The sequence below is a fragment of the Chrysochloris asiatica genome, unplaced genomic scaffold, assembly GCF_000296735.1.
Source record: "Chrysochloris asiatica unplaced genomic scaffold, ChrAsi1.0 scaffold00030, whole genome shotgun sequence".
NCBI classification, from domain to species: Eukaryota; Metazoa; Chordata; class Mammalia; order Afrosoricida; family Chrysochloridae; genus Chrysochloris; species Chrysochloris asiatica.
Genome location: NW_006408548.1, coordinates 19,567,064 through 19,592,602, shown reverse-complemented (window position 1 = coordinate 19,592,602; position 25,539 = coordinate 19,567,064). Strand labels below are relative to the sequence as shown.

Below are 25,539 nucleotides of genomic sequence, written 5' to 3'. Positions count from 1 at the left end.
AACAACAACATGGTTTATAGGTATATGTTTTAACACCAAAAAAAGGAGAGAGAGAGAAAGAAAGAATGATTACAACATAGAGTGTTCATAGTTGATCCAAGCAAAAAAAAGTCTTTGACAGCTTCAGTCTTTTCTCCATATATCTTGATGTCATTTATTGGTCCAGTTGTGAGGATTTTTGTTTGTGAGAATTTGTTTTCTTTGCATTAACGTGAAACTCAGAAAGGGTCTCTAACTATTCAACTTACCTAGGTTTCTAAAGGCAAACGGCCCCTTGGGAGTTGCTATAGGAATTCCCTCAAACAATGCTGTGAATTTCCTGATCCATGCCAGTTTTGAGAAGCTGCTGACTGTAATCACAGTGCCATACCTATCATGTTTCCCCTGGAATCTTAGATTGAAATCAAAACAGGACCTGTCAGTGGTGACAGTGGAAAGAAGCAGAAAGAAGAGGCAGTTCGCTGTTTGAAGATAGCTTCTCTCTTATGTTCAAAAGGATCCCTGAACCCTGGTGGTGCTAGCCACAAGTTGGCAGTTCAAAACCACTAACTCGTTGCTCCACAGGGAAAAGATGAGGCTTACTGCTCCCATAAAGATTTACAGTATCCAAAACCCTATACTGTGTCACTGTGAGTCAGGATCAAATCCATGGCAGAGGATGGGTTCTCTGTTCTATTTAACACTTGTTCGTTTATTCTTTAACATGCCTTTTCTTTATATTCAGCACACACTTTGCAACCTATTTGTTCCAACACTCTATAGTCTCAGCTGAGATCTTCCTGAGAATGGCTTTCCCTGACCTTTATCCTTTGAGGTCATATTTTCACTTTCATGTTCACCACTCTTTAGCAGTGATTAAGTACCTTTCTTATATTGTACTTTTGAGTATACTTTCCTTTGATTCGGAATTGGATTCTCCAATGATGTTGTGTATTTTAGGTACATTAAGGCTTAAATGAATTTTTATGAACTGCTGTGGGATTTTAAGCATCTACATCTACCTGAAGAGACCACATTTTGAAATATAACTTATTCTGAACGCATGAACTGCTTGAACTCTCATTTTCAGTCATCTTGCTCTGAGTCATTGTGAGAGTCCACTGTGCCTTTGTTGATGTTAGTGAATAGAGCCTTCAGTTTTGGTATTGTAATGAAGATTTTATATAATATCCTCTGAGTCTGCCTACTGATCTCTTTTGCTTTGTTTTCATTTCCCCATTTTAAAAACTGTCACAGTCAGAAGATTATATACTCATGGTACTTGTGTAGAATCAAAATTAAATAGGGTAAGATAAAGGTATAAGTTAGTTCTTTCTAGTGAAATATGAAACAAAATGTATAGAAATTTATCCTGGCAGCCAAGTTAAAAAGCCATCCAGTATTCCATTAAATCTATCCATTTTTTTCACTGTCCATATGAGGAAAAGAAAATGTCAAATGATCACAAATCATTCTTTTGTACAAATATCTCAGAGGTATATAGGCCTACATAATTTTTTCAAGTATAGGGCCAGATTGATTTAGGGGAAAATGTCTAAGGCCTTGAGTGTATTAGTCATTCTTTCAGAGTCCTCCTTTGCTCTGTAGAATTTTCCTGCCAATAAGAGTCCTGCTGTGGCACTGTGGGTCAATGTGCCAGGGTGCAAAGCCATTTGAACTGTAAGGTTGGCGGTTCAAACTTATGAGCTGCCCCTCGGAAACCCTATACAGTGTCGCTATGGGTCGGAATTGACTCGATGGCACTTAACAACAACAACCTTGGTTGAGTGAAATTCAGGGAAATTGAACATTTCTTGCCTTCCTGAATTTACTCCTGTTAAGAAGGGATGAGTTACTTATAAAAAGGTACCATATGACATCTTATGAGTATAACTTAGAAGATCCCTGGTGATGTTTTCTTGTTTGTTTGTTTGTCTGTGAAAATTCAGTTCACAATTAATCCATTCTCATTAGGAATATATATTTATTTATTTTTAGATAAAATTAAAAGTGTTTTGGGGGATATATGATGTTGATTATATTAAAAAAAAATTTTTTTTAACATGAATTTCCTGGTGGTAAAGACCCAGAGAGTTAAGAAAGCTGTAGACTTGGAAGGTGATGTGAGGGAGGCTTCTGACCACAGGGAATCCCACAAGGTTATGTTGGTCTGATGATTCTTCTCCATCCTGGGGTAACGTATTTTAACATATGAGTAAAAATTGTATGACCTGTGTTTGAAAACAGAGCTGTTGCAGCTTGAGATATAATTAATTCTAAACAAAGGCAAGTCCTTAAAAATCCATGTTAAGAAGTTTATGCTCTTAAGGCAAAAGAGCAGTTGCAGCGTTTCAGGCGGGACATTTAGGAAGGACAGGATTACTGGAAGGATGGATTTGGAGGAAGAAAGGTAGAAGTTGGAACAACAGGCAAGCTATCATTGTGTTAATTTGGGTGAGAAATGATTGTGTAAATGGTGAGGTAAGGGTTAAAGGACTGAAGTCCCAGAGGAAATGCTCAGTAGACAGTTGAAGCAGCCAGAAACAGTTTGTGCTGAGAGTATAGACTTGCAAGTCCAGGAAGATGATGAATACAGAAAAGCAGATGAAGTCACCAGTGAAAAGTATATAGAGTGAGAAGTCAACTGGCATTTAAGAGATGAACAGAAGAATAAGTAAGGGTTTTAAATTACCTTTATCCATACAAATAAGGAGACCTGTCTGGTAGCATAGTGTTTACAAATCGGGCTGTGAACCGCAAGGTCAGCAGTTCAAAACTACATGCTGCTTCATGGGAGAAAGATGAGGCTTTCTGCTCCCGTAAAGATTTACAGCCTTGGAAACCCTATACAGGATCGCTATGGGTCGGAACCAACTCAACGGCACTTAACAACAACAACATACAAATAAAAGCACTTTGAAAGAAAATGAACATAACATTTAAAAGTACTAGCTTTGTTCCAACGTATATTCCAAAATATTCTCACAAGTTTTTAACTAATTCTTTATTAACTCTAATAAAGTTCTTCCCACTTAGTAAATTACCCCTTTTCATTCTGTTTATATGAAATCATCCTTAGATTTAAGTTGGAGCCATTATTCATACACTGTCCTTATTTGCTAGCAATTGTTTTAAAATGATTTTCTTTTCAATGGCTGTCCTACAAAGGGATCATTTAATACCTTTCTAGTATATTTTCTTATTTCTTTTAATTTTTGTTTTGTTTTGTTTAATTATTATTATATATTGGGTTCCTGGTGTGGAGTTGTAAGATATGCCCTCGACTGCTAACCAAAAGATTCTGGTTCAAACCAACCGTTTAGTCCTCAGAAACCCTGTACAGGGTCGCTATGAGTTGGAACCAACTCAACATCACATAACAGCAAATTGCAAAGATAATATTGTTTTAGGTCTATCATTGGTTAAGATGGCAACTGTGGTCCAGTCTGTGAACCTAACCATTATTTATTGTTTCTTTGGGAAAATGCTTTCTGAGTGTCTGTTGCTTATCTTGAAAAAATACTTGTGTAACATCTTTGTTAATTAGGAGACTGGACATACTAAAAAATACATTTCTTCTGGAACCTTATTTTTGTTCCAGCTTTCCCTCATTTATTTAAAATTTGATGATACATACAATGTTACATCATATTGTACCAATATGATTTATTCATAGACAAAGAAATAGGGAAATTGTTTGTATGCCCAATAATGAAATGCATTATTTCAATTGGAAAGAATCCAAAATTTCGATTTCATGTCATAGAACAGGATTAAAAATTAATCCCACAATTTCTCTATATGTAGCATCTAGCATGGAGTTCCGGTGTGCCACTGTAGGATAAACACTGAACAGCTAACTGCAAGGTACACTGTTCAAACCCATTAGCTGCTCCTTGGAAAACCTATCCTGAGTCACTGTGAGTTGGAACCAACTCAACAACATTTAACAACATGCACTTAACATGCTCCGGATGTTTTCTTATACTGGAGGAGAGAGGAGCGCTTTAACATTGGAAAATTAACCTTTTGGGCATTTTATGTACCTTTTTAAACCAGTCTAACCTAACTTTAATTTCTGTTTTGTATGAATAATTAAGATGGTTGACAGTGTGGTAAGATGGCATTTCTAATAGAATTTCTGAATTACTTTAAAGAAAGGTTCTCATTCGTCATTTTCATTAAATTGTCCTTTGGTTTGAGTTGCATCTCTTATTTGTACACTCTGTTAACAAGCAACTGTTTTAGAATCATGTTCTTTTCAGTGGCTTCACTGCAAAGGACTCACCTCATTTCGGACTATTGCAGTCACAGCAACAATTGTTTTACTGGCTGCCCAGAGCTGTGTTTTATCATTTGATTCTGTGATTCAGTTGCCCTTCCAACCTGTTTTCGTTCTTCCTGACTTGTGGTCTCTGCACTTCAGATCACTATGCCGCAGCTGTTTGGACAGGCTTCTGCCATCTATTTTCAGTAATGTTATATAGCATCCCACATTGCTTCAAAGATGATAAATTGGCTGGACTCCAGACTTGTGCTGTAATCCTGCCTTGTCATTTAATGTTAAGTGTATCTCACAGATGACATTGATGAAACTGCTTAAGAAATCAGATATGATCTTTAACAGGCTAAATCTCACTTTCATATGCAGGGTTAGGTTCTGCTTTCATCATCTTCTGGGCAAATATTTATTCTGTTTCGTGTGTGTGGGTATAATATGTATATGGGGGTCCTGGTGTGGCACTGTGGGTTGATGCACCAGACTGCAAAGCCATTTGGATTGCATGGTCGGCAGTTCAAGCTCACAAGCTGCTCCTCAGAAACCCTATACAGGGTTGCTATGGATTAGTGCCGACTCGATGACACTTAACAACAACATGTATGTATATGTACATATATATGCCATTTTTTTCTAGTTATCAATCTATTCTTTAATACTTTTGACTTCTGAAATGCGTTAAACTACAGTCTCCTTAAGAAACAACAACAAAAAACATTGCTGTTGAGTTAATTTTCAAAAGTTACCACATCTTTGTCCTGCAGAGCAGCTGGTGGGTTCAAATCACTGACCTGCTGGTTAGCACACAAGCACTTAACTGTGGCACCACCAGGATCCTCTTGAGCTGCATTACTTATCTATCTGTACTTGGGTGACATTTATACCCTCAAAATAAAGGCATTCAATTAGTGTGGTTTACCCTGCATATTCCGCCATCAGTATATATTATGTTATGTCTTGTACAAATGCATAGACTCGTCCTAGTAAAGTTTAAAAAAAATCTCCCCACTACAGGAATCCGTTTATCAGCCAGTCATACTGGTTTCTCTCTGACATCCGAACTAGCCTTGTTAGGAACAGTGAAGACATAATGGCTGACATGAGGCGAATTTCTGAAACGTGAAGATAACTCAGGTCTCTGCTCCCTCACAGCTCCAGCAGCCTCCCAGGTGGCACCTGCTGTCTTACCCTAGGCACCCAGAGCCAGGTCTCCACAATCTACAGTTTTGTCCTTCCAGCCTCGCTAGAGGTTTTCACCTGCCCCAAATTGTTTCAGTAATCCTCCAGAATAACACAGAACTCCAAGAAACTATTACTAGTACTTAGAGCCACCCATTCATTAAACCAGAGACATCAGGCAAGGTCTGGGATAGTTCCTGGTATGTCTAGGGATCTGGTTCTCCTTCTGCTGTGTGTATATATTCTCACAAATCCTAGAGATTAGGCATTTTGAAGGTGCTGAGTTCCCTAATTGAAACCACAATGACTCTGCATGACTTGGACCTTAATGCATAGTCTTGTCAATGCAACCAATGAATTTTGTGTATAACTGCCTCAGCCTGGGTGCACTCCATAAATTGCTTGCAGAATTTGGGTTAAAATTCATACAAAATTGTTGCTCAGAATACTTGCTTTAGTGGGGAAAACTTCAGTTTTACCAATGATTAGATGGTCTGTGAATCCATAATTAACAGCAAATCATCTAGACCAAGTTTCCAAAGTCATTGGGTGTTACATTGGTGACATTTTAGTATGTGTTGGCACTACAGGATAATGCACTTTATTGTAAGGTCAGTTTGAACTGCAAAGTCGGCAGTTCAAACCCACCAGAAGCTCCTCGGAAACTCTATACAGGGTCATTGTGGATTAGAACTGATCTGACAGCACTTAACAACAATAACAACTTTACTATTTATTATTATTATTGAAGTTTTGAGAGAGTTTTGTTTTATGGAATAGATGGTTTGGATGGGGTATCAAACGATTTTAAAAAGAGATTTTTATTTTTATATTTTGTGTCAAAGGTTTGCAAGAGAGTACATCTTTCTTTGATTTACTGTGTAGGTGTACATTTTGTAGTTTGATTTCAGCCTTATTTAAAGGCGAGTACTGTAAGATAAAAGGAGCTCTGGTAGAGTAGTGGTTACAAATCAGGCTGCTAACCGCAAGGTCAACAGTTTGAAACTACCAGCTGTTCCGCAGGAGAAAGATGAGGCGTTCTGCTCCTGTAAAGATTTACAGCCTCAGAAACCCTGTACAGGGTGGCTATGAGTTGGAACCGACTCCACGGCACATAACAACAACAACAACAACAACATACTATAGGTTCCGTATCTGTACAGAAATTGAGAGACTAACTCTTCCTCCATATCCTGTTGTTGCTAGTAAAGTGCCACTAAGTTGGTTCCTACTCATAATGACTCAGTATAGGGTTTCCAAAGAGAAGCTGGTGAGTTTGAACCTTGCAGTCTTACATTTTCCATACGGCACCCACCAGGACTCATCTGACTGTAAAATGTTGATAAATTGAAGTTTTCTGAAAATCTCAGGAACTCGGGTTGGATTCAGAGTAGTGTTATGGCCAGCATGGGCCTCAAAATGATGAAGATATTAGCACTATAACTTACTACCTTAAATGTCTCATCAAAGCATTTTTTTGTAATTATACTGAGAATACCTGATAGAGCTATATCAGGAAGTTTATTATTGGACATTAAGTACTTAAGATACTCTGTTCCACCTTAAAGATCAGTTTCAACTTTTCTCTCATGAATTTGAATATTGGGGTAATTTGCTGATAAAGTATTGAGGTAATTATCAAGTACAGGGTCAGACTGATTTAGGAAAAAATGTCTAAGGCCATGAGTGTGTTAGTCATTTTTTCAGAGCCCTCCTTTGCCCTGCAGAATTTTAGATTGATCAAGAGGATGAGAAAGATGATCATTTGGGGACATATTTGTAAATTACAGTGATGGGAATCCTTGTTGTTGTTGTTAGGTGCCATCGAGTCGGTACCGACTCATAACAACCTTATGCACAGCCGAATGAAACACTGCCCGATCCTGGGCCAACCTCACAACTGTTGCCACATTTGAGTCCATCTATGCTGCCACTTGGCCAATCCATCTCGCTGGGAGTCTTCCTTTTTTACTCTGACCCTCCACCTTACCAAACATGATATCCTTTTCCAGCGACTGCTCCTTCCTGACAGTATGTCCGAAGTATGAGAGACGAAGTTTGACCATCTTAGCCTCCAAGGAGCACTCTGGGAGTCCTAATACACATTTAACGCAATACTGGGGAATTAGGAGGTTTTTTTGGTGTGTTTTTTTCAAGTATGTATTTTCCCCAGAGCTGTGCTGTATGAGTAAAGGAGTAGGAAAGTGAATATGGTATGGACCCATAAAGAGCTTATGTTTAAGGGAGAATAGATTTAGATTCACAAAATCCATCATGAAATGATTATATGGTAGGGTACAGACAGAGGTGGTCTTAGTAGTGAAGTCCCCAGCATGCCCTTATCATTGTCAAGGAAGTTTCCTGTAGATTGTGGCTCTTGAACACCCTAACATGATGCATCCTCGATGAATAGGAAGTTTTCTGACAAAGAGAAAAGTGATTCCAAGAGTAGGTTAACAGCATGACCTGGCATACATAAGTGGTAACTGCTATCATCATCATCATCATTATTTTATTTCTATTATTATTCCTGTCAGAGTTGGACCACTTTGAATGTTAGTTTATGGGTTGGAGTGTGACGTCTTGAAATAAATGGAATTTATTTTCAACTCATTTGATGCAAAGTTCATTAAAACCACATACAATTCAAACACATTTCTCTCTCTAGGTTAGAACTGGAAGCTCCGGCGATTATCTCTGACATCTCATATGAATAAGTTGTTATTGGTGTTGTTAACTGCCATGGAGAGTGTTCCAATTCATAGCGACCCTGTATAGGGTTTCTGAGGAGCGGCTGATGGGTTTGAACCTCTGACCTTGTGGTTCAAACTGATGTTGTGGTCTAGCGCATTATCACAGTGCTGCTGTCCATGAATGAATAAAAATTATTATAAAATAGTTTGAACCTTGAAAGGAATTAGTATATTCTGTAGATGAATAATTAAAGGATTTGTCTAGTAGGCATTATAAGACCAGAATTATTTAGCTATTATATTTATTTTCATAGATTTATTTAAATGCACCATGAATTTTTAATAGGCAAGACTTTTAAGTGAATTTTTACATCTTAAGAGCCATTGTCAAATTACGGTTTTGACATCGATTATGGAAGAGGCTAGTCGGTACAACCCAGTCAAGTATTTTTGCACATACACACAGAATAGGAAGTAGGATTTTTAGATTGGAGAGAAAATTATTTTCTTCCCTCTGTACACTGTATGTCTTAGATTTTCTGTTCATTCCATTTTCATAGATTCTGACTTATTTGCCAGACTCCATATCTTGATAATTATATCAGAAAATGGTTTAATTCTTACTGTTAATGGTTCTTATGCCAGGCTTTTAAAAACAAAAATATTTTAAATTATGTATCTGTTTTTAAAAAAAAACTTTTATTGTGAATTGAGTAACAGTTTTCAGACAAGGTCATCACATGTTTTACAGTCAACAAATCATATTTTTTGTTTTATCTCAAGAGTTACAATCCCCTCCATTCAACAGCCATTATCCTGCTTATTCCCTATGGGTCCTTTTTCCATCCATCCACCTTCCCATCCCTTCTCAACTCTGTTCTTAGTTAAATGTTGCCATTTTGATTGTGAATGACGGTCATGTCTTACTATTGTTGTTGTCCCCTCTTTATACCAGTCTACTCATCCTAAGTGCCATGGAGATGGTTCAGACTCATAGTGACCCTGCATAGGGCTACCAAGGCTGTAAATCTTTGTAGGAACAAAAAGCCTCATCTTTCTCTCGAAGAGCAGCCTTGAACCAGTGACCTGTTGGTTCATAGTATGTATTCTATAGAGCCACCATGCTCCCCTCATATGTATCTACTGGTTGGCTGAAAATTGAGCTATGATGGTGACTTTCTTTCTATACCTGAAAGGTGGTAGGGGCCGTAGCTGCAGGTTCCTCCAGTCTTTTTCTGAGCAGTAAATCCCGGTCTTTTTTAAAAAAATATTTTTGAGTTGTGTTCTACATTTTTCCCCACTTGATCCAGAACCTTCTGATGTGATGCTTCCTTTCAGAAGGGATTAGTGGTTAGTGGTAGCCTGGTACCATCTAGTCTTGGAGTTGTGTAGACATGTTTGTTAGTCCATTGAACTAATAGATTCCAAGTATCTTTAATTCTCTTCACTCTTTCTTCTGCACATGGAGAGACCAATAGTTGCACTTAAATATTTTCTTGTGCCTTTGGCTACAGTTTCTGTTTGACCTTCTCATTAGTTACAAATTACCTGACGTCATTCAGTCAGAAAACATTTGTAGAGTACTTCCTTTTTGAACATCATCTATGAAGGATTATGAAAAATAATGTATTTCAGACTAATACTTGCAGACTTTTTTGGCTTACAGTTAGAAATAGGATTGAAAATGTGAAAAATATAAGGCATACATATGCAAATGTCCTTAAAGTGTCTTTTGAATCTGGGGAGCATTAAACGTAGTGTTCCTGCAGGTGTAAGTAGACTGGTTCTAGATCTTTGTAGGTGTGCTATTAGTCCTTCTAACAGAGTCTGTGAGCTGTGAACTCATCTTCAAGTAAAGCACAAGATAGACTCCATTCTTTATATTTAGTCTTTACTTCCTTTCAAAGGGTGAATTGCATTGAAGTTTGATCATTATCTCAGATCACTCCTCTACTTTAAACCTTTGCAAAATCTACTCTTTTATTGTGTCTGTAAAAACCAATCTTTCTGCCTTTGCTGTATCCCTTACATACTGTTGTTTTGATTTCCTTCTTTATCCCTAAGGCACAATTTTCTTATGTTTGTCTTTTCTTGTCATGGTCTTGAATGGTCCCCCACCCCCCACCCCCCCTTTAAGTGAAATAACCTCCAGAAGAGATTATGACAAAGTACAGAAGTATCTTGGCAAGTTAAAAATTGTGTGAAGACAGTCCATGCTACCAGTGGCTTATGTTTCTCACCCCCTCCCTTTTTTTTTTAACCATCCTTCATTCTTTGTGTATGCTTTCACTCTTAGGTATATTATTTTAAGCAATAAATTGTTATAGTATGAAGTACCTGATGTTGTTGTTGTTGTTATGTGCCATGGAGTCGTTTCCGACTCATAGCAACCGTGTACAGGGTTTCCGAGGCTGTAAATCTTTACGGAAGCAGAAAGCCTCATCTTTCTCCTGCAGAACAGCTGGTGGTTTCGATCTGTTTTGCGGTTTACAGGCCCCAAATAAACCAACATCAATTACAGTTGTGGCAGAGGTTCCAGTCTTAGTTAGTCTTGCTATAATACCGTCTCTGCCTCTGGTGAATTTCTGTAGACCTTTAAAATGGCCTGTCAAACTGCTCAACAGAAATGAGACTCTTCCTTTACCCTATTACGTTGCTAGTGGTGTCACATCTCTTAATGTGACCTAAAAATTGTTGTTGTTGTTAAGTGCTGTTGAGTCGGTTCAGACTTGTAGTGACCCTGTATAAGGTTTCTGAGGAGCGATTGGTGAGTTTGAACTGCTAACCTTGGGGTTCAAACGGATTTTGCAGTCCAGTACATTAACCCACCTAAAACTTGTTGTTGTTATGTGCCATTGAGTCAATTCCGACCCATAGCCACCCTGTATAGGGTTTCCAAGGAGCAGCTGGTGAGCTTGAACTACCAAATGACTTTGCTGTCTGACGCATTAGCCCACAGCCCCACACCAGGACCTAAAAATAGATACCTTAAAATTACATAGAAGACATTTGGATCAAAACAATCATAAAGCCTATAGTATAACTATGACTGGGAGGAATAGTTTAAAAAGAAGACACACACAGAGGGTTAAATTCCTGAAATACTGAAACTTTGTTTTGATTGAATGAAATGTGAGCTTATGCTTACTGCCTCCCAGCCACCTGGTAATCTTTAGCTATCTGAGGAAAATTACCTAATACATTTTTTTAAAGAACAAAGGATGTATAAATCTGCTCTATTTATTACCATTCTTTGCAATCTTGATTCACAATTATTTATAAATACTGTAAAACTATTATTAGTACATAAGGACAGTATTTACTGTTTAAGCAAACAGGGCTTTGTTTAATTACATTGTAGTTATTGTATTGAATGTAAAATGTGTAACATTTTGCAGATGGATTATTCATTAGGGGGGCTTTCATAGTATTGGTATTTGTGGAATATTATTTATGCTAATTGACATTGCTCATTTTGATACATCTCTGGTAATAGAGAATCCTGCTGATTATAGGATATTAAAGAAGAAAAGATATTTCACTTGAAAACTTCAGGTCTTATGATAGTATCTGTTTACAAATACACTTTTACTGAAATATCTCCTTTTACAGAATAATATCTGAAGTATCTTAAAGCTTTTAGTGTTGTTGTTGTTAAGTGTTGTTAAGTTCCGACTTCTTAGTTGGCTGGTTGGTTGGTTGCTAAGTGCCGTTGAGTTGGTTCCAACTCATAGTGACCCTTTATAGGGTTTCTGAGGAGCGGCTGGTGGGTCTGAATCATTGACCTTGCAGTTAGTCCAATGCTTATCCTACAGTGCCATACCAGAACTCCAAGGCTTTTAATAGTACTTGAAAAAATATGCATTTATAACTTGTATAACAGTGTTTAATACAGTTTTTATAACAGCCAAAATGTGTTAACAATCAAAATGCGTATTAACTCATGATAAAAACAAAATGTGGTATATACTTAAAATGGAATACTACTCGATCATAAAAAGAAATAAAGTCCTACTGAATGCTACAACATGAGTGAACCTTAAAAACTTCATACTGAATGAAATAAGTCAGTTGCCAAAAGATAACATACTACAACATACTACGTGATATTACTTATAACGATTCTATGACATTGTCTTAGACAATTGTTTTATTAGTTTCTTTAGGCTATTTAGTAACACTAAACAAAGCTGTCTTTCTTAATCCAGAAAAACAAATCACTTCTTTCCAAAGTTATTCAACAGATATCTATTGAATTTGTCTCAGATGCTGTTTAAACTTTCATTATAGTCATCTTTGGAAACTCCCTGTATTGTACAATAGGATAAACAAAAGATAATTTTACTTCTTTTAAGTTTCTTATCTCAATTTTGATTTTTTTAAAAATTGAAAGTAATACATAAAATTCGATTACAGTATTATCAAATTGAAATTTAACTATGATATCACTAAAAATACAATTTATCGTTGAATTAGATACCTAATTCAAGTTTCTCACTTTCAAATATTCTAAAGATAGTAACAATTCTTTTTTTTTCCCCCCTTTGCAAAAGTATAGATAACTGAAAAGAAAGAACACAAGGCTTTAGAGGCTTTCCTACAAAAAAAATACTTCTGCCTCATCCCCAAATTCAGCTAATTTGAGATCTACTGGAGTTGCACATATCTATTAAAATTCAGTTTCTCCTAAGGAGACAGAGGATTAGATCAGAAAAGAATAAATATAAAGGTCTTGGACTAGACCCAAGAGCATATGGAAATGTAGTGTGTGTGAAAGGTAGGAGCTCTGTAATAAGTAAGATTTTAAGGACATAAAATTGTAATGAAATCTTGAATTTTTCTTAGTAATAATATTAACATTGTAATTTAAAAATTGCTAATGTATAAAAGCAGAAATTTTTGTTTTATCAAATCTACAATAATCAAGGGAAAGTTATAAATTCAAAAAAATAAAGAGAATTACCCTGTAATGTCAACTTTAAATTGATACTAATATGAATTCATAATGGTTAAAAAATGTTTTCCTCTCTTCTGTCCATTAAAAGGGGACAGAAGCAATGACATATCCACAGCAATGAGTAATCTTAGTGCCATTTCTTACTGATAAAGGCCTAGACTCGTGTAGAAATAGCTGATTACAGATGTAGAGAAGGAGAGAAAGCATGGGTTATCTTGTACCAGAAAGCAAAGAAGCACCACTCAAAGACTATCTGTAGTGTGCTAAAAAAGCAAAGGAAAGAATATAGTCAGTGTGTCATGAGCAAATTGTGTAGCTATATTTGAATGGGAACCTAAACTGCTATGTAAATCTTTACCAAAAACACAATAAAATACTATTTAAAAAAGAAGGGGCATAGGAGTCCCATTATCTAAATTTGGAAGGAAAAGAGATAATGACTTGAATTGATAAACTGAAAATTCATGATTCCATTGTAATACTCAAAGACAGAGCTGACCAAAAGGTTTCCTATACTAAACCAAACCCACTGCAATTGAGTGAATTCTGACTCACAGCGACTTTATAGAACAGAATAGTGGTGGTGGTTATGTGATGTAGAGTCAGTTACAACTCATAGTGACCCTGTATAGGGTTTCTGAGGCTGTAAATCTTGACAGGAGCAGAAAGTCTCATTTTTCCTTCTTGGAACTGCTGGTAGCTTTGAACTGCTGACCTTGAGATTAGCAGCCTGACTTGTAACCACTATGCTACGGAGTTCCTTACAAGCCAGGATAGAACTGTCCATATAGATAGAGTTTCCAAGGCTGTAAATCTTTATAGAAGCAGACTGTCTTATCTTTCTCCAGTGGAGCAGTTGGTGGGTTGAACTGCCAACCTTTTGGTTAGCAGCCCAATGCTTAATCCACTATGCCACCCGGGTTCTTTCCATAAAGATTGTTGTTGTGGTACTATTACATTAATTCCTTATTTTGTAAGGTGGTACATAGAACGAAGAACCCTATTTTAACCCTATTTTCCAAGGTGATAAAGGCAAGCTCTTTACATAGGGATGTTGTTGTTAAGTGCCTTCAAGTCCACTCATAGCAACTCTGTATAGGGTTTCCAAGGAGCAGCCTGTGGTTAGCAGTCCAGTGCTTATTCTACAGTGCCACACTAGTGTGGAGAAACTGACTGCGTGCTTTTTGTTGGTTTCCAGTATGTGTATGAGTTCCTGCAATAAAAACGGCATGAAGGCTATGCCTGACTTCCTTTGGCTTCACAAGGGGGAAGGAGAATCAAACTCAGATTGGGTTCCAATCTGTTGCTGTAGCCACACAGAACTGAGAAACAATACTTAACGATTCTGAGGTTCATTAAAGAAGTGGTACAGCTCAGGATGCAGTAGTCCTCTAGTCAGGAACATGGTTCTCTCTGCTTTACTGTAGGCATGCCTTGCTCAGCCATGTAACCTCTTGCTGTCTGCCCAGCTTGAGCAAGTTTACAAAGATTCTTTAGCCAGTTTGTAAATGCCCAGTGGTCATATGCTGCTTGCCAACCTCCTGTCCAAAGGTTGTTGTTGTTGTTATGTGCTGTGGAGTCAGTTCTGACTCATAGCAACCCTGCACAGGGTTTCCGAGGCTGTAAATCTTTACGGGAGCAGAAAGCCCCATCTTTCTCCCGCGGAAGAGCTGGTAGTTTCAAACTGCTGACCTTGTGGCTGGCAGCCCAATTCGTAACCATTACTTTACCAGAGCTCCTTTCCTGTCCAAAGGTACTCAGGTTTATTACCTCCATGGACTGGGAAGCCCATAGCTGCTTCTTTTCTGCATGCTGTCACCTTTGCTGCTGATACTTTTCCAGGTAGAGATCATCTGTCTCTACTTCTGAGATGATCCTTTTTTTAACCTAGTGAGATGGCAAAACTAACTAGTCCTGGCACTACAGTCCTGCACACCCTATTTGCATGGTTCCACCCAGTCATTTGGAGTCCTGGTGTGGCGCTGTGGGTTAATGCGCCAGACTGCAAAGCCATTTGAATTGCAAGGTTGGTGGTTCAAGCTCACCAGTGTCTCTTTGGAAACCCTATACAGGGTCGCTATGGGTTGGAACCGACTCGACACTTAACAACAACAACACCCAGTAATTTGGTGGGAATACAGAAGACTTTGAATAGAAGAGCCATATCAAGTAAATTTGCAGTGCCATAGTTCTACACTCATGCATGTTATGTGTTTTAGTATCTCAGAATTCTTTTCCTTTTAACTGCCATCCCAGGGTGTGGTGTTTTCTAGTGCTCTTTTAAGGGTCCTAGCAACTTTTGGAGGTTCTCACCTACATGTAGGATTCTCATGTTTAGCCTCTCCACTTCCTGATGTCTAGAGAACACCACGTCTGGATGTATGGCGAAGCCTTTCCAAGACTATAGGCAGTACCAGCAACCACAAAGGCTGCCACACTTGGGAAGTTTCCTTTATTTTGAGTTCCTTTTGTGTCTTTTAATAAGCTTTTCTCTGGTTTTGCTCTGTGAAGGGATGGGTCCCTGTGCTTCAGTTATTCTGCTGTGTTGACAAATCCTACTGGCAAGAGACACCACTTAGTCATACTTCACATCAATATGCCTTCAAGGATCACTTGTTAACGAAATGAAAAGGTAGGTGTGAATGGGGGTTGTGGAGGACCAGAGAGCTGGTGCAAGTGCTTATGAGACAGGTTGGTGGTTGGAACCCACCCAGATACAGGTTGGGAAATAAGCTTGGCTAGCTATTTGCTCCAAAAGATCTCAGCTTTGAAAACCCTGTGGAGCACAGTTCTATACCATGCACAAGGAGTTGCCTTGAGTTAGAATCAATAACTAGATATAACAACAATAACAAATGAACACATACTCATCATAAAGGGCTTGACGGGAGCCACTGTGCAACTCAAGCCAGCTGTTGCCAAGCCTGAATCCTGGAGTGGTTTCTGTAAATATTTGCATTTGAGAGAAGTGAGGTATGCACTTCATTGTAAGAAGTCTGATTTTAAGTTTTTGGCTTAAAATTTTTAAGAAAAACTTAACTGATTAGAGTAGAACAATGTGTGGATTGTATCTGTTAAAATGTACATTTTTTATAAGCTTGGACTTTTATTCATAGTCTCAGTTCCTGACACAGTATCTGAAATACATAAAGTAAGACCTTAGGAAATATTGTTAAGAACTTATTGTGTTTATTTTATTGATCACTCCTTTATAAATTCAAATAAAATTTTTTTAGTACACATTGGGACTTCAAAAAGTACTTGAAAAATTTAAAAAATCCAAGGAGCAGCTGGTGAGCTTGAACTGCCAACCTTGTGGTTCAAACAGCTTTACAGTCTGGCGCATTAACCCACAGCGTGACACCAGGACACTCTCTCTCGCTCTCTCTCTCTAATATGTATATATATATATACACACACATACACACATCTATACATACATCTATAATTTTTGTGCTTTCATCAAAATTATTTGAGAGAGCACTGGACAATATTCAAGGTAATGCTATACCTTACATGTTGAAGTCATACTATTGGATGGCTCTTCAGTAAGCTAAGAATGTGTGTATTTCTCTATCTTGAATATCAGATGGCAACTTAGGAAATGTAGAAATCTCAATATACCATGTCCTTAGAAATCCTTCAACTGTCAGTCTGGCAACTCTTCAAAAGAAAAAAAATTAGGATGGTTCACTGTGATTTGTTTAAAATATATATACCTAGAACCTTGTAATCATTGTTTTTATTACCCCTGCGAGTGGGCAAAACCCATTCTTTTGAAAACGGAGGCATATTTGCTACCTGTATTGTTGTTAATAGGTGCCATAGTGTCTGCTCTGACTGATGTGACTACCCCTGTGCACAACAGAATTAAAAATGCCCTGTTCTGTCCCATCTTCACAATTGTTGTTATGTTTGAGCCCATTGTTGCTGCTCCTGTGCCAGTCCAACTGTGGGGTCTTTATCTTTTTCACTGACCTCTACTTTTCCAAGCATGATGTCCTTTTCCAGGACTGAGCTCTCCTGACAACATATCCAAAGTAAGAGAGATGAAGTCTCACCATGCTCCTTTTTAAGGAATCTTCTGGCTGTGCTTCTTTCAACACAGCTTTGTTCATTCTTATGGTTGTTGTTGTGAAGTGCCGTCGAGTCGGTTCCAACCCATAGCGACCTTGTATAGGGTTTCCAAGGAGCAGCTGGTGAGCTTGAACCTCCGACCTTGCAGTTCAAATGGCTTTGCAGTCTGGCGCATTAACCCACAGTGCCACACCAGGACTCCATTCTTATGGTGTTGTTGTTATGTGCTGTGGAGTCGGTTCCGACTCATAGCGACCCTGTACAGTGTTTCCAAGGCTGTAAATCTTTACGAGAGCAGAAAGCCTCATCTTTCTCCCGCAGAACAGCTGGTAGTTTCGAACTGCTGACCCTGAGGTTCACAGCCCGATTCATAACCACTACGCTACCAGAGCTCTTTATTCTTATGGTAGTCCCTGATAATTTCATTGTTCTTTTCAGCATCTTGAGATGTTGAAAATGTGATTCTTCTGTGGTCTTACATCTTTACTGCCCAACGTTCACATGCATATGAGGTGATTGAAAATACCTTGGTGAGATGCTTCTTAGTTTTCAAAGGGACATGTTTGTTCTTTGATACTTTAAAGAGGCCTTGTGCAGCAAAATTGCCTAATACAATACATTCTATGATTGCTTGGCTACTGCCTCTAGGAATGTTGATTATGGATCTATAAACAAAATGGAATCTTGACAACTTCAATATTTTCTCTATTTGTCATGGTATTATTTATGGATCCAATTGTGAGGATTTTCATTTTCTATACACTGAGGTACAATCCATACTTCTTGTTGTTGTTAAGTGTCATTGAGTTGGTTATGACTCATAGGGACCCTGTGTAGGGCTTCCAGAGAGCAGCTGGTGAGTTTGTAGCATCCTGCTTTTCTCTACAGTTCTTTGAAGAATATACTGGTCCGTTGTAAATTTTTTCAATGTCAAGTTAATCATTTGTATTAGCACTACCAAAAAGACCTGATGTGATGCTATAGGATAAGCACTGGATTGCTAACTTATAGGTCAGCAGTTCAAACCCACCATCAACTCCTTGGAAACTCTATACAGGGTCTGAACTGATTCAGTGACACTTCACAAAAACAACAACAACCAAGCCAAAGTCAGCTATCCAAAGAAACAAAAATCTGAGTACGAAGAAATAGTTCTCAAGATAAAGACAGTTTAGTGGGGTGACTAATCTTCGTGTTGAAAGGCTTGAGAACTCAGTGATAAATGAATATTATGGGATCACCATGAGGCGAAGAAGGAGTCGAGTACAAATGTCACATCTAATTTTGATAGGCAAGTCATTTGGAAGGGGAAGTGATTAATTAGTTCCTACACTAAGCAAGGCCTTTTGTACTACTTCCTTTAGAGTTGGGTTTGACTGGGCAGAGCTTTAGGATTTTGAAGTCACAAATAGGAAATATGAGAAAATTATCAAAAGCATATGGGAGTACTAGTTGTCTTTAAAGTTTGTGGAGACATTCCCATTAACTTTTTTTTCCCCCCACATGAACTTTATGTAACCATTTCATGTGTGTCATATGTAAGAAATCATTGCATCTTGAATCATACAAAATACAACTGAGCCAATAGGAAAATGAAGTCCTTGTTCATGCTACAATATGAATAGAGCTGGAAGACATTATGTAGAGTGAAATAAGTCAGTCACAAAAAGAAAAATAGTGTGTGCCCTCACTTACATAAAAAGTCAAGAAAAGGCCAATGCTACGTGCCATCAAGTTGACAACAACTCATAGCAGTGCTACGCAGAACAGAATGAAACACTGCCAGGTCCAGGGCCAACCTCACAATCGTTGTTACGCCAGAGTCCATTGATGCTGCCACTTTGTCAATCCATCTCATTGAGAGTCTTCCTTTTTTAATTTGACACTCTACTTTGTCACATTTGATATCCTTCTTCAGGGACTGGTCCCTCCTGACAATATGTCCAAAGTATGAGAGACGAAGTCTGTCCATCCTGACTTCTAAGGAGCATTCTAACTGTACTTCATTGAACACAGATGTTTTTTTCTTTTTTGGCAGTCCTTGGTACGATCAATATTTTCGTACAACACCTTAACTCAGATGCATCAATTCATCTACGGTCTTCTGTATTCACTATCCAACATGCATATGAAGTTACTGAAAATACCATGCCTTGAGTGAGGTGTGCCTTAGTCCTCAAACTGATATCTTTGCTTGTCATCACTTTAAAGAGGTCTTGTGCAGCAGATTTACCCAATGCAGTGTGTTGTTTGATATCTTGACTGTTGCCTCCATGACTATCGTTGGTTGATTGGAGCAAAATGAAGTCTTGGACAGCTTCAATCTTTTTTCCGTTAATCATATTAATTGGTTCAGTTGTGAGGATTTTTGTTTTTGTTACATTGAGATTCAACCCATACTGAAGACTCTGGCCTTTGATCGTCATCAGTAAGTATATTGAGCTTTTTCTCTTTCAGCAAACAAGGTTGCATCATCTGCATATCACAGGTTGTTAATGATCTTCCCTCAATCCTGATGCCATGTTTTTCTTCATCTTATCCAGTTTCCTGGAATGTGCTCAGCATACAGATTGAATAAGTATGGTAAAAGAATACAATCCTGATGCACACCTTTCCTGATTTTAAACCATTCAGTGTTCCCATGTTCTGTTCAAACAACTTCCTCTTGGTCTGTGTACAGATTCCTCATGAGTTCAATTAAGTGCCCTGGAATACTCATTCTTTGCAATGTTGTCCATAGTTTGTCATGTTCCACACAATTGAAAGCCTTTGTGTAGTCAATAAAGCACAAGTAAACATCTTTCTGGTAATCTGCTTTCAGCCAAGATCCATCTGATATCGGCAGTGAGCAGTGATATCCCTTGTTCCACATGCTCTTCTGAATCCGGCCTGAACCTCTGGAAGTTCTCTGTCAATGTATATATGTAGCCGTTTTTGTATTATCTTCAGTAAAACTTTACTTGCATAGGATATCAATGATATTGTCCGATGTTTCTTCATTCCGTTGTGTCACCTCTCTTTGGAATGGGCATAAATACAGATCTCTTCCAGTCAGTTGCCCAGGCAGTTGTCTTCCAAATTTCTTGGCATAGATGAGTGGTTGCCTCCAGTGCTGCATCAGTTTGTTGAAAAATTTCAATTTGTATTCCATCAATTCCTGGTATCTTGTTCTTTGTCAATGACTCCAATGTACCTTGAACTTCTTGCTTCACGATCCATTGTCTCTTGATCATATGCTACCTCTTGAAATGGTTGAACATTTACCATTGCTTTTTGGTACAGTGACTCTCTGTATTCCTTCCATTTTCTTTTGATGCTTTCTGCGTCATTCAATAATTTGCTTATAGAATCCTTCAGTACCGCAAATCAAGGCTTGAATTTTTTCTTCAGTACTTTCAGCTTGAGAAATGCTGAGCATATTCTCTCCTTTTGTTTTTCTGACTCCAGGTCTTTATATAGTTCATTATATTTGACTTTGTCTTCTTAAGTTGCCTTTTGACATTTTCTCTTCAGCTCTTGTAACTCCTCACTGCTTCCATTTACTTTAGCATCTCTACGCTGTACCAGCAGTTCCACAGGAGAAAGATGACGCTTTCTGCTTGTATAAAGATTTATAGTCTCAGAAACTCTGTACACGGTTGCCAACGAGTCGGAACCGACTCCACGACACACCACCACCACCATGCTGAATAGCAATTTCAGAGTCTCTTCTGATATACGTTTTTGTTTTTTGTTTTTTTTTCCTTTTTTCTTGTCTTCTTAATGACCATTTGCTTTCTTCCTGTATAATGTTCTTGATGTCATCCCACAACTCTTCTGGTCTTTGCTCTTTAGTGTCTAATGCATCAAGTCTTTTCTTCAGATTATCTCTAAATTCAGGTGGCATATGTTGAACATTGTATTTTGGTTCTTGTGGACTTTTAAAATTTTTTCAGTTTCAGCTTCAGCTCAGCCTGAACTTGCATAAGAACAATTGATGGTCTGTTCCACAGTCTGCCCCTGCCCTTGCTTTGGCTGATGATGTGGAGCGTTTCTACCGTCATTCCACAGATGTAGCCAATTTGATTTCTGTGTTTAAATGTAGAGAGACCAAAGTTAATTAGTGGTTATCATGGGAGGGAGGAGGAAGAGGAGAGATCAGTGGGAATAGAAATGTCACATTGATAAAGGATGAGAGTTCTACAACCAATTATTTTAACTGTCATCAATAAAAAATGTACACCTATAAAAAGTTAGAAAAATACTTTTCTAAAAACATTTCAATTATTTTGTTAAAATTCTGAGACTTAGAATTTTCCTTTCGTAAAATTTGTAAAACTCTCTTCTCTAACTTTACCATTTCTATTTTAGTATTACCATGTATTTTCAGTTCCTAATACTTTCACTCTAGAGGCTCTATAAAATAGCACTTTGGGGAATAACTTAAGAATATGGAGATCTTTTCACATTGATACACTTTTCTTTAGCTGACATAATAGTTTTTTCTGAGCATGTGATTTAGCAGACTCCAACAAGATTATTTGCTTTAAACGTCTCTTTTAAAGAGAAGCTTTCTGATTCATCTTTGTAGATACTGTTCTACTTTGAACAACTTACCCATTGAAAGGATGTGTTAAGAATTGTAGCCGAGACAGAGGGGACACAATTCAATCCATGATGTAAATTAGGCAGTTTGAAAAAATTTTATTGGGTGTCTACTGTGTGCTACAGAAACCCTGATCGGGCTGTGGTTTACATTCAGCTGCTAACCTCAGGGTCAGGGGTTCACATCCACTAGTTACTCTGAGGGAGAAAGATGAGGCGTCTGCTTCTATAATGATTTATAAGTCTAAGAAACTCTGACTATGAGTTGGAATCAACTCGATGGCAGTGGTTTAACCTTTACAGGAGCAGATCACAGGTTATTCTCCTGCAGCATCACTGGGTGGGTTTGAATTGCTACCTTTTAAAGGATAAACACTGGACTGCTAACTGCAAGGTTGGTAGTTCAATCCCACCAACCGCTCTGAGAGAGAAAGATGAGACTTTCTGCTCCTATACAGATTTACTGCCTTGGAAACTCTACAAGGTTGCTGTGAGTCAGAATCGACTCAGTGGCTGTGGGTTTACTATGATGTGTTGGGTAGTGAGATGCATTATGATGATCACTGTTTCTGTATGGTTTAACATGTAGGTAGATGTTTCTCAACCTTTTGAACCCATGCTTTCTTCAATAAACAATATTCATGATGTAATTTAGGCACTTAGAAAATTTTTATTGGGCATCTACTGTGTGGAGTTCTGGTGTGGTGCTGTAGGCTAATAGTGCATCAGACTGCAAAGTCATTTGAAGTACAAGGTTGGTGGTTCAAGCTCACCAGCTGCTGCTTAGAAACCCTAGACAGGGTTGCTATGGATCGGAATTGACTCAACAGCACTTAACAACAGCAGCTGTGTGGTATAATGAAAATGTCATGCCCTCCTTAGTTTGGAGTCTCAAAACAAATTCACAGATTCCGTCCATCTGATTCTGTTTGCTTCCTGAGTTTGTAGAGTGAGTAGTAGTGAAAGTTTGAAGAGCAAAAGAAAACAACTCGATCCCAAGAGTCTTGTCTATTCATATCTATGGATTTGGATAATGAAAGTTCATTTATGGAGTATTTGCATTGTGAAGCACTTGTGTGTTATTGTTGTTAAGTGCCTTTCAGTTTGTTCTGACTCATAGTGACCCTATATAGAGGTTCTGAGGAGCAGCTAGCTGGTGGGTTTGAACTGCCAGTCTTGCAGTTAGCTTGTGGTTCGCAGTCCAGTGTTTATCTTGAAGTGCCACAGCAGGATTCCATGTGTATCATGCCTAAAAACATACTTCAAACAGAATGAAATCATGATTTGTTTTAAGGCAGTATTACGACTCTTCCATCATTGTTCTAGTATATACCCTTTGAATGTAAAGAGATTCCATAAGAATACTTGTTCTTTTCTAAAAATAATTGTCACACAATCATTATGGTATATGTCTTAATGTTCTGTTTGTATGACTCACATTTATATTTTGGTGGTTGGTTGGTTGTGTGCCCAGGAGTCGTTTCCAACTCATAGCGACATTGTATAGAGTTTCCAAGGCTTTATGAGAGCAGAGACCCTCAACTTTCTTCTGTGGAAAGGCTGGTAGTTTCAAACTACTGACCTTGAGGTTAGTAGCCTGACTTGTAACCACTACGCTGTATATACTGTATAAGCTCCTTCCACATTTATATTAAGGAGGTAAAACAAATTTATTATGTAGATGTAAGTCTTCAGTATGAAAATAGTTAAAGGACTTGATGCACTTAAGAGTATACAAGTAGTCCCCAACTTGCCAAGTTACAATGAGCCACACCTACAGCTGTTTTATTTAGTTTTGTACATCTTATCATTACTAATGTGTACCACATACATTGTTAAAGTATCTTTTATCTGTAATGTTTTTAATGTCATAGACAAAGTTCCAAATTATAATGGTACCTTTATTAGAAAGTAATAGTAATGAACTTTTTAAAAAAAAATGTATTCTACGGGGTCTCGGCTTGCTGCAGCGTAGGGAGTGTGGGGTGCGAGTTGCGGTGACCTGAGAATCATGGCAGGACAGGCATTTAGAAAGTTTCTTCCCCTCTTTGGTTGTGTATTGGTGGAAAGGAGTGCCGCTGAAACTGTAACTAAAGGAGGCATTATGCTTCCAGAAAAATCTCAAGGAAAAGTCCTGCAAACAACAGTAGTAGCTGTTGGATGCGGATCTAAAGGAAAGGGTGGAGAGATTCAACCAGTTAGCGTGAAAGTTAGAGATAAAGTTCTTCTTCCAGGATAAGGAGGCATCAAAGTAGCTCTAGATGACAAAGACTATTTCTTATTTAGAGATGGTGACATTCTTGGGAAGTATGTAGACTGAAATAAATCACAATTGAAATGGCATCATGTGAAGCTGCCCATTCCACTGAAGTTCTGAAATTTTTCATCATGTAAATAATCTTCATGTCTCTCTTTTATAATAAACTTATGATATTCAGTGTCTCAAATTCAGTTTCACTGTGCTAATACAAGCATGTCCAAATAAAAGTATGTAATTCAATGGTTAAAAAAAAAAATTGTATTCTACCTGCGTCCGAATGAATCTAAGTTAGGTAGATCACAGAGACTACCTGTAGTTGTTAATAACAAAGACAATTATGCTGAGACCAATAACAGGGTGAAAGACCCAGTGTTGAAATAAGCCTTGATAATTGAATCTAGTGAATACTAGATAATGTTTTGATAAGGATGAAATAAATTTATTGATTCAACAAATTGAATAACTGATACATGCCAGACTTTGTGTAAACTCTTTGTCTGTTCTCTGGCCACATGGAATTTAAAATCTATTGAAGTTCTCCACTGCTCAAGAGGCTGTGTGTGTAATCTGGAGACTGGCAGCTTCAGTTTACATTCCGACACTTCCACTTACTAGCTGCTTGACCTTGTGTGAATTATTTAACCTCTTTATGCCTCAGCCCACTCATATATGAGGGGGCTTCCCTAAGCTCATAGAACAATTCCATTATCTTTTAATTTAATTATTCCACAATCTTTTTGAGGATGCTTTGTATTTAAAAAAAAAAAAGAAAGAAAGAAAAGAAGAATTCTAATAACATACTTCTTAAAGAATTTTGTGAAGATTAAATAACCTAATGTATAAAGGGCTTAAAACAGTATTTAGCATAATAAGTGTTGTTGCTGTTGTTGTTGTTAAGTGCTGTCAAGTGGGTGTTAGCTCTGCTTATTATTGTGTTAGTGTGGAGACAGATGTTTCATAAAACTGCACATTAAAGGGATCTTGGGGCTGTGAAGTCAAAGCTTATTTTCCTGGGAATGTCATTTGTGCCTGAGGAGTGAATGCTGAAAAGTATTGACTGATTAAATAAGGAGAGGCGTGGAACGAAATGATTCCAGGCTCAGAACAACCTGTGCAAGAGCCAGGATCAACGTGTCTTAAGGAAAAGGGTAGACCAGAAGAGCACGTTGAGGATGAGGGAGGAGAGGCAATAGTGTCACATCTTTCAGGGTCTTGGGAGACTTGGGGAGGGTGGTTTTATGTAAGAAAGTGACATTAGATTTTCTTCTTACAAAGATCTCACTGTGTGTATTCTACAGATTGTATTGGAATGAGGGAGAATAGTTGGGAGAAGCATAGTTAAAACTAAAAGTTGATTAGTTAGACTAAGGTGAGAGACATGGAGAAGTGCATACATTAAGTGTAGTTTTGCAGTAAAATAGACATACTTAATATTCTTTTAGGTGCAAAGGATGAGGGAAAACAAAAAATGCCAAGAGCGACATCCAAAATATCATGTAAAAGACAACATCGTTGTTGTTGTTGTGGTGGT

At 37.9% G+C, this 25,539-nt stretch overlaps 1 pseudogene; it reads left to right on the top strand.

Moving 5' to 3' along the window:
* Positions 1-23,759: 23,759 nt before the first annotated feature.
* Positions 23,760-24,068, top strand: LOC102835533 (annotated as a pseudogene).
* Positions 24,069-25,539: the final 1,471 nt, after the last annotated feature.